Raw genomic sequence first — 14,312 nt, forward strand, 5'->3', positions numbered from 1 at the left:
GTAAGATTGAGGCGTTCCACACCCAATCACAGCAGCTCTGTTCTGACCAGTCAGGGCAGTGCCTTTTGGGCCAAAAAACTGCAAGGATTTGGGCACCCTCATTTGCATGATGATAGACCAATCAGAGACCAGGGATTGTATGCTTCTGTTCAGATGAGCTAGACTCCCTGTGGAGCAGAGACTGCACTTGCCACTGAAGAATGAAGACCCTCTGCATGGCTGAGCTGAAACAGAGAAGTGGTCTCCCAGGAGCAGAGTGAAGCAGACCAGTGCAGAGGGGAGTAAACCAGGGCAGCCCGAAGCAGGGAATAGAGGAAAGGAGCAGAGCTACCTAGTCAGAGTGGCCTGACCCAGCCCCCCTGGGGGCAGAGCTGTTCTGCACCCCACTGTTTCCACAGCTCTGCTGCATCCCAGTTGGGCTGCTCCACAGCAGCGCTGTTTCCACAGCCACGCTGTGTCGCTGTTGTTGGTCCTGAATAAAGTTTTCCTCTTGAGGACACACCAAAACTGGGGATCCTTGTTGGCATCAGCTTGGCCCTCAGGAACATGGGTTGATTGGAAAGTAGGGAAGAAGGAAGGAAGAAAGTCGGGAAGGTACTTCATGAAAATCCAGTTCTGTCCTATTAACCCCATGTTTTACTTAACGTTAATCATTAGCATTCTCTTCACAAGGTCACCAGGGGGCGCTGTGGATGTTCTCATTGCCCTTAGACCTGAGACAAACTGAACTGATTCTAATTATGGGCCCTGATCCATGCTCACTGGCCTGGGTTAGAGGTGACAGCAGGTGCTTCCCCTCAAAAGGCAGACTCAGAGCTCACAACCAAAGCAGCCATCTCCTGAGAGTGAAGCTACAACTGGGTAGAGGACCCACAATGGGGGTAAACCTCTGGAGCACCCTGTACCCTATTCCTCCAGGGTCCTCCTGCTGCAGTGATCCAGGCTCTGGCCTGGCCCCCATCCCATATCCACTCTGCTCTCTGTTCCCCTCATGTGTGACCCCACTCCCCAGCAGTCCTCAGGCTCTCCTGGGTCAGGAGTCATGTGTGCCCGAATTCGTGAGTGTCACACTAGGACTGTGCCTGCATTGTCATTTGTAAGGATGACTCTTGTTCCCTATACCAATGACTCCTAAGTTGAAAATACAGGTGCCAAGGAGACAGGTGAAGGCTAGATGTTGGAGGAGCTTGAAAGAGGAGTGGTTTGCCTGGGGACCAGCAGAGGGCGCCAGGAGGCCTTCTCTGCAAACAGGAGCGCCTGTCTAGGCAGCCCTCCAGGGACAGGAGCCCTCAGCCCTGGGCACTTTGATTCCTGTGAAGCCAGGTAAGGGCCTGTCCTCTCTGGACCTGGCTCAGTTCTTTGCACGTGGCCCTCCATGTGGTCCCAGAACTACTTGCTCCTAGCCTTACCCAGGGGGAAACCAATGTGTCAGGCTGGCCTCCGCCAGCAAGGGATCCAGACCCTGTGGGTGAACCTGGGAAAAAGGCTCAGGATGGGGACTCATTTGCATGAGCAGCCCCTCCTCCATGAAGCCAGCTGGGAGGGGTTAAGAGAGGCCTGGGCAGCCCAGCCCCAGCTGTGTGGACTGAGGAGGAGCCTGCTCACCATGGCCTGGGCCCCTGTGCTCCTCGTGCTGCTCTGTCACTGCACAGGTAGGGCCTGGCCCCAGAGACCCACAGCACCTGCACCCTGACCTTCTGTTCACTCCACGTGTCTGTGTGTCTGCAGGTTCCCTCTCCCAGCCTGTGCTGACTCAGCCGCCCTCTGTGTCTGCATCTCCTGGAGCCACAGCCAGACTCACCTGCACCCTCAGCAGCGGTTTTGTTGTTGGTGGCTACTACATAAAATGGTTCCAGCAGAAGCCAGGGAGCCCTCCCCGGTATCTCCTGGAGTATAAATCAGACTCACAGAAGCACCAGGGCTCTGGGGTCTCCAGCCGCTTCTCTGGATCCAAAGACGCCTCGGCCAATGCAGGGCTCCTGACTGTCTCTGGGCTGCAGCCTGAGGACGAGGCTGACTATTACTGTGCTACATGGGATGGAAACAGTAACACTTACACGGTGTTCCAGAGTCTCGGGGAAGTGAGACTAAAACCCTCACTGTGCACTTTCTGCCTGTGGCTGTCACCCCTGATATGCATGGGACCAATTCCAACTCAGAATGACATCTGTTGTCACTTCTTCACTTGGCTGCTCTTTTACTAAGACCCATGGATATGCGATTTTTTACTTCTTTTCCTTAGTTACACATTTTCTTTCTCTGTTGTTAATATCTTTTCAGCCTGCTTATGTCTACAGAGACCTAAATTGGATCTCAGGGCTCCGTTATCCCCCAGGGGCAGGATAGACGAGGAAGGAGGGGGTTGAACCCACCTGTGCCCACCAGAGTCTATTCCTGGATCAGAGGCCTGGGTGGGCTGAGGGCTTCTGGTGGGTCAGTGGCAGGTCAGTGGGTCCAGTGTGACCCAGGCCCATGTCCCAGGAAACTTCTGAAAGAGTGACTTTAGTTCCATCTGCCTGAGCCCACTGCAGTGTGTTTCTGGGGCTGTTCTCTCCTGCTGGGGCTAGGGGAAGTGGTTTTCTCTGGCTCCAGACATACTGAGCCAACAAAGTCTCATACACACGAAAATATGATTGTGTGTGACCTCTCCGTGCACACCAGAACATCAGCAAAGGGCTCCCTCAGGCCCTCCCCAGGTGGCTCAGTTGGTTGGAGCGTCATCCTTCACAGCAGAACGCTTGCAGGTCTGATTCCTGGCCAGGGCACAAGTTAGGCTGCAAGAGTGTATGTGTGGGAGGCAACCAATCAGTATTTCTTTCTCACATCCCTCTCTCTCTCCACCCCTCCCTCTGTCTGTCCAATAAATAAACACACTCAGGTGAGGACTTAAAAAAGGGGTCTCCTCCATCACTAAGGCAGGATCTGGAATCTCCACCTTTCTCTTCATCCCACCATGAGGACGGTCACGCCCAGATACCTGTGAGGCTGGAGACCTGCAGAGTTTGGGGACACTCAGCTAGAGAAGATGCATCCGATAAAACATTTGAATGAGGACCACAGATGTGTGGGGAGTTATGTCACATGGCAGTGGGTCAGGAAGCCAACTCTTCCTGCCTGGGACAATCTTGCCCCGGCCTGGTGTCTCTCCCTCTTCACCCTTCTCTCTGCACAGGTGAGCTGCTGAGGGGACCCTGGACATGACCTCTCAGGAGCACATCCATGTGGCTCTTTCCTGTCCCCTAGGACAGGTTTGGCTATTTGTGTGGCTTCAGATCCTACTTGTGTGAAACAACTCTCTGTAGTGGCTCAAATGTCCCTGTCAATGCGGCCTGACCTGAACCCAGTGGGATGCCCTCTGGGCCTCCCCTGGTGATCTCACTCTCTCAAGTCTCCAGGTTCCATGGACACAGATGTGAGTCCCAGCCACACGTCTCCCTGAGCTGCTACTGACTCTCCTCCATCTCGTCTCCCTGCACCACCTCTCAGTCACAGCATTTATTATAGACAGAGCCTCTTGGGTATGGAGCCCCGTGCTTCTCCAGGAGCAGGACCCAAAATCCATCCAGCTGCCCCTGACAGCGAGCACCTCTGCTACTCATGAGGCTCAGGAGAGCATAGGAGGGCTATGGATCTGCTGAGCCCACTGTAGTCAATGTCCCCAATAGAGCCTGGTCAGGGGACACCACAGGACATTGTGTGTTTGCATTTGCAGGTGGGACCAAATGAGGGTGATCACCCCTCTTGAATCTGACATTGGGAAGCTTGGACCAGCTGAGACTTTCTGAGGATGGGAGACAGCTTCTTTGTCTTAGAGACACTGTGTTGGCAGCAATTCACATGGATCGTGTGGTGATGATCTCGTGTCCGGTATTACAGCATTCCCACCCTTGCTGCGGTCCAGCCCGCAGCTAGGTCCAGAGGTTCCTGAAAGGTGGGTAAGGCATCGACGATGGGAGACAGATGAGAACACGCCTCAGAGGACAGTGATGCTCTGTTCCGTTTTTTGCAAGTACATGCAGGTTTTTATACTTTTATTTTTAGCAGTGATTGACATTTGCGATTAGGTAAAGCAGAAAAAAATTAATACAAATGTAACCAGGAAAAGTACAAAAATTCCCATAGATTCAGTTATATTAAACAAAGATTATTTTATCCAGGAGAGCCATAAACCAGACAATTAGAAATAGCTGTACATACAGAATTTGAATGTCTTATTGTTTATTAAAGTTCTCAGAATTTGTCATGGGGCAAAAGGATATGGTAAATTGAATAGATGTAATAGGAAATTTATTATAAAGCCTTTGTGATGTCTAACTTACCTATTTACCTTTTCTGTCTAAAATATTTCTCTATGTACCATGGACTCTAACTCCCTGGTAACTGTTTCTACGTGCTTAATTTATAATAGTTAAACCAGCTTCTCTTATTTCTTTGCCTGTCTAATTCTACCTGATATATATTCCTATTCAAGGTAAAGGAGGGGCTGTTACTCCAACAACTTTTAGATGTTCAGGGGCTATTTCATTAAAGGGGATTTTATTCTCTGGTCAAGAAATAATTTTATACAACTTCATTGGAATTATGCAAATCAATAAACCTGAGATACAGATAGCTGACAATCCCACCACCTTTTAATCTCCAAAAAAAAAAAACATGTAAGGACAGATAAACAGGAAATGCAGGTACAATAAACCCTTTTTATTCCTTAGTTAATAAACACCAGGGAGGTCTGCTTTGAGCTAGCCTTTCCATGAAATTTAGACTATTATAAGGCACTTGAACTTCATCCTTATTGACCATTCTAATGCCGCCCTCATTACATGCTCCTGTATAAGGCAATGGGGGATCTGGAACCCTCTGGAGACCATTAGCTCCTTTTGGGGGATACCATAATTTGCCAATAATTTAATATGCTACCCAGGGGTATCTTTGGACTGTGGGTAGGGGTCTATATAGTTTTTTCTCATTTTCTTGAAAGACTCTGTATCTGTGGGTAAGGAACAGGCATGGGAAAGTCCGCCAATAATTCAACCTATTGTAACTGATTTATGAATTCTTTTATGGGAACAATCAGGGATAATTTTTTACTCAGGTTTATAAACACCTTATTTAAAACAATCTGGGCATAATTCAATAATCTAGGGAGAACTAGTTGTCCCTTCAGAATTTCCCTCAAAATAAATCATTGACTCTTTTCAAGCCTCTTTCTTCTCATGGCCTGATCTTATGGGAATCAGCGTACAAAGTAAGACCATGATTAATATTATCAAGGAAATAATTAAAAGCAATCCCCAGAAAAATTACCGCCCCCCTTTGTATGCCACGCTCTCTTCCAGGAAGATGGATTCCTTGAATGCCCTCTTTCCATGTTCAGACCTTGTCAAAATCATGGTTGGAAGAGGGCGTGGCACACCCTCTTAGTAATGCCGCGAGAAGCGAGTTCAGATGCATTGTCCGCCCCTACCAGGCCCCAGTGCAGGGAACCCACAGAGGGTCCAGGCCCACAGGCAGAAATAGCCTGAAACAGTCAGTCGTCTGCATCCTGCCAAAACCATGGTTGGTTGGGATCAGACCCCAACCTTGCAGACTCTCAGCTGAACCTGAGGCAGGAGACGGCACAGGGAGCTCTCTGATTCTGTGCTGCTCCTGTTGACCAGCATCTAGCATCCTGGCTGCCAGCCAACGCCTTTGAGCACTTAGGCAGGATGGATAGTAAACCAAGGTGAGGAGCAGGAGGGAGACACATTTTACCCACTGACTCAGCCGCCCTGAGCCAGGTCCGGTGGTATTGCAGGTCTTCCAACATCACAAGAAACACCATGCTATAGTGGGAGGAGGGGAGCCCTTACAGGTCTATGTATGGTTTTCACTGTCTGGGAAAGAAAGCCTTTGAAACTGCTTTCATCCCAAGGCCTGAAAGGTGGGAGACGGTCCACAGTGTCCAAAGAAGAAGCCCATGAACCAGCTCTGGTTAACTGCCTGCCTCTGGTCACTATCTGTTTTACGAGGGAGTCCCCAGTGCTTACAGAAAGAGCCCGTAAATCACTATGGGGAACTGCCCCAACTTTAATTAGCTGCCTCCTGTCAGGTACATCTTTTAAAACGAGATGAACAAATGGAGTCTGGAGCAACATAAAGATTAGGACTAACAGACCCCCACACATCCCTAAGTTTGGGTAGTCGTGTCCCAAACCACCTTTATCTGTCAATCAATATGTAACTTCTTCATAAGTCCTTAGAACAAAGGACTCCTTCTCTTGGCTCTCTTGGCTCTCTGGGCTCACTGGCCACCTGGCCTCAGGCCACTAGGGCTCTGGCCACCTGGGGCTTCCCACATGGGCCTCCAGCCATCCTTACTTTTGCCACCCTGCTTTGCCCTGAACCTATGCCTTTCACTCCCACCCCCAACTTAGCTAGACGCGTTTTCTTCCATGGGAACAGATCAGTAATCAACCCTGATTGCACGCTAATAGAGCTGCTGACCTGTAATTCCTTACATGCATCGGGCAAGAAGTACCAGGTCTTTCCTGTCCAAAAAAACCACAGCCCCAGCTTCCCAGGAGATCTTGAGGCCAAGTCTCCCAGTTGAGCTGAGAAGGTCTGGGGCACAGGGACTGTGAGACATTCCGTGTCTTGTCAGTGAGAAGTTAGGGCGATGCTGTCACACAGCAGAGGCAGCTCACAGCCCTTTGGGCCTGGCCTGGCCTTGACCTCCTCTTCCTCCCACCCCAGGCCCAGCTCTCGGTCCAGGCCACTGGCTGAACTCTCTTCTGCCTCCAAGACCGTGAATTCAGTTCCCCCAGGCACACTGTTTCCAGCTGTGTGCAGGGCTGGCTCCTGCTGTCCTTCAGCTCACAGCACAAGTGCCCCCAAGCAGGCCTTGTGGACGCCACCTGGGGTCCTGCCCTCCCTCCAGCACTTGCTTTGTTTCACTAGGGCCCTTGTTCTTCTTTCCTACATGCATTTGCTTTCCTGTCATTTCCCACCCGCCCCTCCAGGCCATGAGCTGCTGGAAACAGAGCACCCTGGGTGCCCTGAAGGCACCACCCCCAGTCCCAGCAGGGCCTCCTTCAGGGTGAATTTTTTAGGTAAAGTAGCTGGTTCAAGAACAAGAGTCTTGAAGCCACTCCTGCCTCAGAACTTCTCACTTTGTGGACATGGGGGCTCATAAAAAATGTGTATTTTGGTTGGAGGGAGGGAGCTGCCCAGAATATCCCCTGCAAGTCCCTTCCCTGCCCCATTTCTCCTTTGAACACTCAGGGCAGAGCCTGCCCCTGGTGGTCAGCCCGAGCACTGCAGCCCCAGGCAGGAAACCACAAACCAAACACACAACCATTTCATGGATGTGACCCTGCAGACCCTGAGAGTTTCCTTTAGCATTGAAATGGGAGCCCTGCTGAAAGCTTGCTGAGCTCCCATAGCTGCCCCAGCGAGTCAGAGACGTGTGCTGGTGCGAGCGTCTGTGCTTTCAGCAGGTCCACGGGGGATTTTTATCCATATTAAGGTTTGAGAAGTGTCTATACTTCCACGATTATGATGTTATTCCTGAGAGTTCGTCTTATATAGTCAATCAAGTTAATATTCCAGGATGCAGGCTCTCCCAAACTGCCATTCACAAATCCAGGAAAACTCAGAAAATGGTTTACAATCTCAGGTCATTACTGAACACTGTGCTTTGACTTCCAACTGTAGTCAGAAGCTGGAAAACAGTTTGCACAAACATGTGTTTTCTGAGGATACATTTTGGACCTCGCAGGAGTATTTAGGATTCTAAAAAGCCTTCTAGAGAATTTTGATTTGCTACACATTTGGAAAGTAGTACAGTCCTCTGTTGTCGCGATTTCTAAGCTACAAGGAAGAATATCAGTAGTTCTTGATGATTAATTTTGAAAATAATTAGGATACTAAAAAAGGTGTTGAGAGAACTTACAACTTATTTAAATGTAGTCAGTATAAACGATGGTTAAAAGGACAATTCAACAATAAAGATCTGGTCAGATTTTTGTGTTTCTAAAGATACCATTTACTTTCTAACCTTGATTTCCCTTCTGTAATGATGCCATTTTACACATTTAAACCCTGATGGTCTCTGTCATGGTTTAAGAGATGAGAGTACTAGGAGAAACATATGAATATGATACATAAATGGGATACATATATGTTAACATGTATGTACGGTAGTGAAAACATCAGTAAAAATATTTCTGTGTATTTTTCAGCTTCACTGTGACCCTTAAGGTTCCATACAACTCCAAATATACCCTCCTTCTCCATCCCTGGTGCAGCTTATTAAAACTCCTTCTTCCTTCCTCTCGTTTGAGAAAGAAAGAGCACCTGCTTTTTCAACAAATCCACGTCTGAGGGCTTCTTGGCCTGTGCCCTCTGGCGAGCTGTTTGGGAGGGAACTCAGCAGAGCCCACACCCACAGCGATGGACGCCCTGGTGCGTCTGATGCCGATTCCCCATTTCCCTTGCTGACGCCTGCACGCAGTGACACGTCTCTGTGTGTATTCTCAAGTCCCGTGTCCTTCTCTCATGCGTGCCACCAATTCTCCTCAAAACCAGCAGACATTTCCCATGTAGTAATCAAACAAGGTGTAGCCAAGAGGGGGACCCAAATAGAGATTTGGAATGGGGTCCAGAGCACAAACTGTCCTAAAAATATTAGAAAGATATATAAGATGTCCTCGCCCCTTCCCCCCACAGGTGTGAGTCGGGGAAGGGACACATGGAGCAGGAACATGCAGAGCTGTTTTGCACAGCAACAGCTTTGCAGCTAACCACTGGCATGGTCACTTAACACATCTATAACCTTTAACTGGTTTCATAGATACGTTAAATAGCTGTGTACATGCTTTGATCCAGGGGGATGGGAGTGACTTCCACCCAAGATGTACTGGGAGACAACTCCCCCTGGTTACAGAGCCTGCACAAGAGCTTGGATAAGATGGGATCCACGCTATGGGGCCACACCTGCCCAGACTCCTGATGGCAGCCCAGGAAAGTTGGAAGGATATGGGAGTGGGGCAAGTGTAGCTGATTGTGGGAGGAGTCGGAAATGGGGCTGCGGATGAGGATTGGTGCGAGGATTTAAACCGAGACGCGGCAGCCATTGAGGGGAGACCCACGCAGTTCTGGCAGAGCGGGGACCCCCGCAGCCATGTGAGGGAGAGAACCACGCAACTTTGGCAAAGTGGAGACCCGCTCCCCACCACCCCGCACAGCTTTGTTGGAGAAAGGACCACACAGCTGCCAGGAGCCTGAATCCGCTTGTTTTCCTGAGATACAGTACACCAAATTAGGGCAGAGGGAGAAGGAAGGACTGTGTGCATCTGTGGGTGTCCTAAAGGACTTTAATATTTTAATGAAGATATTAGGTCACTACTATAAGTCTGTATAGCCTTAAAGAAACATTTCTGTTCCTTCCCAGAAATCTCTGGCATTGAGAGACGTCTTTTCTTGGTGGCGGAAAAACAAACCTCGTGGGGGTTCGTTTCGGTAATACTATATTGTACCCTTCTTGGTCCCTTGTTCAGTAACAGTAACATTCCTGCCTGTGAACTAGAAGGACCTTGAAGTTAGGTTTTGTTACTTTAGATATTTGAATTACCTAGTAAGAAACAGATGGCATTTACAAAGCAGAGATGGCCTGGCCTGGAAACAGAGGATTCAGAAGGGCCTCGCCCATCAGATGCCCTCTGTGTGCCGGCGCATGGAGGATGGAAGGGGCGATGGACAGGGTCCGAACAGGCTGGTTTCAGTTCCACGTGAGGAGCTTTCTCAGGAGCAGTTGCCTGTTGTAAATGTGTTGGCTCAGCCACAGGTTCACAGGTTAAAGCATATAAAGAGGACTATTGTACCAGATGTTTAGGTTCCTCACAGATTTTAATAGTACAGTGGTTATTTGAAGTGTGTTACTTAAATGTATGTGTTTAGAAATACTTGAATCTATTAATAAATCTGCCTACTTAGCATCTGTATTCCAAACTCGCTTCCTCTCTGAGCTACATGTGCAGTGTCCCTGAGCCATGAAATGGACTGTCATTGGTTGTAACTTATTTTCTAGGTTTGGGAATTCTAATGGTAAGATAGAAAAACTGCCTCCATAATTCACAGGGTAAATCACGGGCATTTCTAATATACTAGATGTGTTTCAAATGTATATTTAAAACTTGATTGGTGTTTTTAATGCCCTGAGAATTTCTATAAAGCAGATATGCCCCTTAATTTATCTAATTCACATGTATAAACTTTGGTTAATGAAGGATACACTACTATAATCCAGAAAAAAGAATTAGTTGCCCAGCCATGGAATAGACCATCTTATTGTGAAACAGTGAATTCAATATCATTAGACAGTTTGATGCATATGTTTGATTTCCTCCTTCTCTGAACTTACTCGTTACAGACATGTAGCAGCTATCCATGGTATTTGAAAACTCTTTGTCACTAGGGGATGAGCCACACTGGTTCCCTTCCTGGCCACCTAGTGACAGTCACTCACTGCAGGGGATTTAGAAGGAGGATGGACCAAACAACACAAACGGTCAGGTCCCCATTGCACACGGCCTTACCTTTTCCAGCTGGGAGTCCATGCCTTTTGGCCTCCTGCACCGGTTTCTCCCACCTCCCACTCCCAGCCTCTGGCAAACACCAGTCCATTCTCTGTGTCTGTGAACTTTTCGTTTGTTTGGTTGGTTTGGTTTGGTTTGGTTCATTTTGGTTGTGGATTCATTTCTTGTTTTGGGTTTTTGGTTTTGTTTAAATTCCACCTATAAGTGTGATGTTTGTCTGGTGTTTTCCACTCTGGGTCAGACTTACTTCACTTGGCTTATCATCCTGAAGGGCTGTCTATGTTTACGATGAATAATATTCATATACATTCATCCACTGATGAACATTAACATTGTCCCCATGACCTTACTGTTATAAACAGTACTGCCGTGGACATGGGGGTGCATGTATCTTTTTGATGCACTGTCTTCCTTTCCTTCAGATCAATCCCAGAAGTGGATGATCTGCATAATATGTTAGGTCCGTTATTAGGAATCAGAACACGGGTGTGTGACTAGAAAGAGCGACCTGGTGAAGTGTAGAAACCAGCTGGGGTCCCAGCACTTTGAGCCATGGGGAGGTGTGTTCCCTGTGACCAGCAGGAGGCACTGTAGGACTGTCCTGAGTTACCCTCACAGCTGCTCACTGAGAAGCATTCACTCAGTGGAGCTTGGGTCTCAAGGTGTGGCTTATGCTTCCAGATGGGTACTCAGCAGCTGTTCTCACTCTCACCTTGTAGAGTCCGCTGAGCAAGGACCTTTGTGTGGTCTGAGCAGGTGCTTCCCCCTAGGGTTCTCCCAGGCAGTAAAACCAAACTCCATGCTCCTCTGACTGGGGTGGGAGCTGAGCTCCAGCACCAGGGCTCAGGGAGGGGCTGGGCAGCCATTAGATGGACACACATTTGCATGGATGGCTCCTCCCCTGGCAGAGGGTGGGCAGAAAAAGGAGGCCTGGGAAGCCTAGCCACACTGTGGGCTCAGGGGCTGTGTGCACCATGTCCTGGACCCCTCTCCTCCTCGTGCTCCTCTCTTACTGCACAGGTAGGGATAGACCTGGGACACCTGGGAATCCCTGAATGTTATGCCCCTCTTGCTCAAAATCTTCAGAAACTTTACCCTGGTGATCACCAATGAGTGTCTGTGTCTGCAGGTTCCCTCTCCCAGAGTGGGCTGACTCAGCCGCCCTCCCTCTCTGCTTCTCTGGGAGCAACAGCCAGACTCACCTGCACCCTCAGCAGCAACTTCAATGTTGGCAGCTATACGATATCTTGGTACCAGCAGAAGCCAGGGAGCCCTCCCAGGTATCTGCTGAAATATAAATCAGACTCAGAGAAGCACCAAGGCTCCGGGGTCCCCAGCCGCTTCTCTGGATCCAAGGATGCTTCAGCCAATGCAGGGCTCCTGGCCATCTCAGGGCTGCAGCCTGAGGATGAGGCCGACTATTACTGTATGATCTGGCCCAGTGATGCTCCTCACAGTGACACACACAGATGGGGAAGTGGGACAAAAACCTCAGCCTAACAGAATTTTCTTTCAAGACAAATGAACATTTAAAAATAATTTCTGTGTATGTAAACTGTACTTGGGGGACCTTTGGGTTTGTGATGGATCTACTCCCAGTTTTCCATCCCACATCTAGAGTCTCAGGGACACAGAGGCCAAACTGAACACACAGTGGTCATGGTGACACTGCCGAGCTGCCTGCTGTTCACTGTGGGAACTGGGGCCTGTGGAGCTGCCCTTGGCCTCTTGAAATGAGACAATGGAGCCTTTTCTATGTTTAGTCTTTGTTATGATCAGGGGACATCGCGGCAGGTGACAGTCTCCACAGAACAGACTCTGCAGGGCCAGGGCTCTGAGCAGGGACCCGCTTGTTCCTTTCAGGCCCATCTGCTCAGAGTCCCCATGGCACACAGTGTCCCAGGGACCAGGCACTAAGCTGGGAGATGCTGTGTGAGGATGCAGCACACAGCTGACCTGGCCCCCTGGCTGGGTCCTGAGCCTTTGTTGTGAAGTCAGGCAGAGGAGTGTTTGGGAAAGGCATATTCCAGGCCTGGGGCAAACACTTCTGTGTTGGACATGAGTCAGAGGAGGGATGACCCACAGTTGCTGGAAAAACGCTGAGTCTGCCCAGGAAAACTGGGTGACATGGGTCCATGGATGAATGTTCCCTACAGCTGACACCACTCAAGAGCAGGGGGACTCCTGTGAGTGGGATCCCTGAGCAGCTTCCTGGAGTGCACTGCCACTGACTGGGCTCTCCTCTCCTCTCACAGCCCCTGAGCTTTCCCAGATCCAGGGTGCGGGTGGGATATGGGATATCAGGAGCAAGAACTTTCTGATATTTACCTATTTCACTTACACTTTGAAGCTCTTGATGAGCTGATGCCTTAGGCTTCCTTTTCCTGCACAAGGAGCAACAGACACATTGGTGGGTCACCATGGGAATGGTGCCCAGGGGTTCAGACAGAGGCCCTACCTTATGAGCTAGGAGAGCGGTGATCAATCCTCATGGGTTTGGCCCTCTTCTCTGCTTTCTGATAAACACCCCTTGTGTAATTCCTCATTTCCAAGTACTTGAGAGATTTCAATTGTGTTTTTACCTTCACCCAAGGACACTGTTCAGGGGTTTAAGAAGGAGAAAGAAACATTGATGGGAAAAGGAAATTTCAATTGGTTGCCTCCCTTTGGCACCCAGAAGGGGAATGGAATCCCCAGCCTTTTCATCACAGGACAACATTCCCACCAACTGAGCCATACCAGCCATTTCCTATCACCTGAGACACTTCAACTTTTTGGTCATTTTTATTTCATCACAAACCCCTTGTCCACTCTACTGATTCCTTCTGCTCCACAGCAGCAGGTGGAGAAAGTGAGTCTTAAAATGTTCTATGATGTTAACCCCTACTTGCTCCAACAGAGTGTTGGGTTTTTATATTTCCAATCATAAGACAAGTGTCTTCTTATTTTGTGAGATCTGATGCTGCCAGATGTCTCATAATTTTATGGTGACACTTGGAACTTTGCTCCTCAAAACCCGAAGTTACACTGAAGAGACCCCATAGAATCATGGTTCCCCAGGGCACAGGTGGTCTGCCCTCCCCAGGCTGGGGGTGCAGCCCTGTGAGTGCACAGTCCAAGGCTGGTCCCCGCTGCTACTGGAGAAGGTTACAAGATGTTGTCAGAGGTGGAAACTTCTTTTTACCCCAGACTCAGGCACTGTGATGGTCCCGGGGACTCACTCAGGAGAAAGGAGTAACTACTAAACCTTTCTAAGGAAGAGAGAAAGAGTTCTTTCTCACTGAGGAAGGAAGAAGATGTTCTCAGAATCCAGGTTAGGTTTGAAATGAACTAGATCGTTGGGGCCGAAAAGTAAACACACGCATCTCATCATTCAGCCTCAGCCACTGCAAGTAAGACTCTCAGGAATGAGGTCACGAGAGTCATGAGGAAGCTGACTGGGAGGATGATGTCAGCTGGCCAGCACACAGGGTGTCTCAGTCACTGTGAGGTCATCGGTCTGTGTGAGGGGCAAGCATCTACCTCCTTCAAGAAGACCCCCAGTGTACATCAGGGTGACACTTGGGCAGGACAGGAGAAGGAAGTTGATTTGCATGAAGTATCTCCTCCTCCTAATAGGCCTGGGAGACATGATAAGGACCCAAAGATAGCACCCTCCAGTCCAGGACCTATGGAGACTCTGTCCTTGAGTGTCCCCACCATGGCCTGGATAGTGCTCCTGCTCGGGTTCCTGGTCTA

The 14,312-nt window shown here is 49.1% G+C and overlaps 3 gene segments (V, D, J or C); all 3 read left to right on the plus strand.

Moving 5' to 3' along the window:
- Window positions 1-14,312, plus strand: part of LOC114510192 — a 902,657-nt gene that overhangs the window by 263,251 nt on the left and 625,094 nt on the right.
- The window catches only part of LOC114509077, an 863,521-nt gene that overhangs the window by 245,074 nt on the left and 604,135 nt on the right, over window positions 1-14,312 (plus strand).
- The window catches only part of LOC114509076, an 805,173-nt gene that overhangs the window by 158,182 nt on the left and 632,679 nt on the right, over window positions 1-14,312 (plus strand).

The sequence above is a fragment of the Phyllostomus discolor genome, chromosome 13 (assembly GCF_004126475.2).
Source record: "Phyllostomus discolor isolate MPI-MPIP mPhyDis1 chromosome 13, mPhyDis1.pri.v3, whole genome shotgun sequence".
NCBI lineage: Eukaryota > Metazoa > Chordata > Mammalia > Chiroptera > Phyllostomidae > Phyllostomus > Phyllostomus discolor.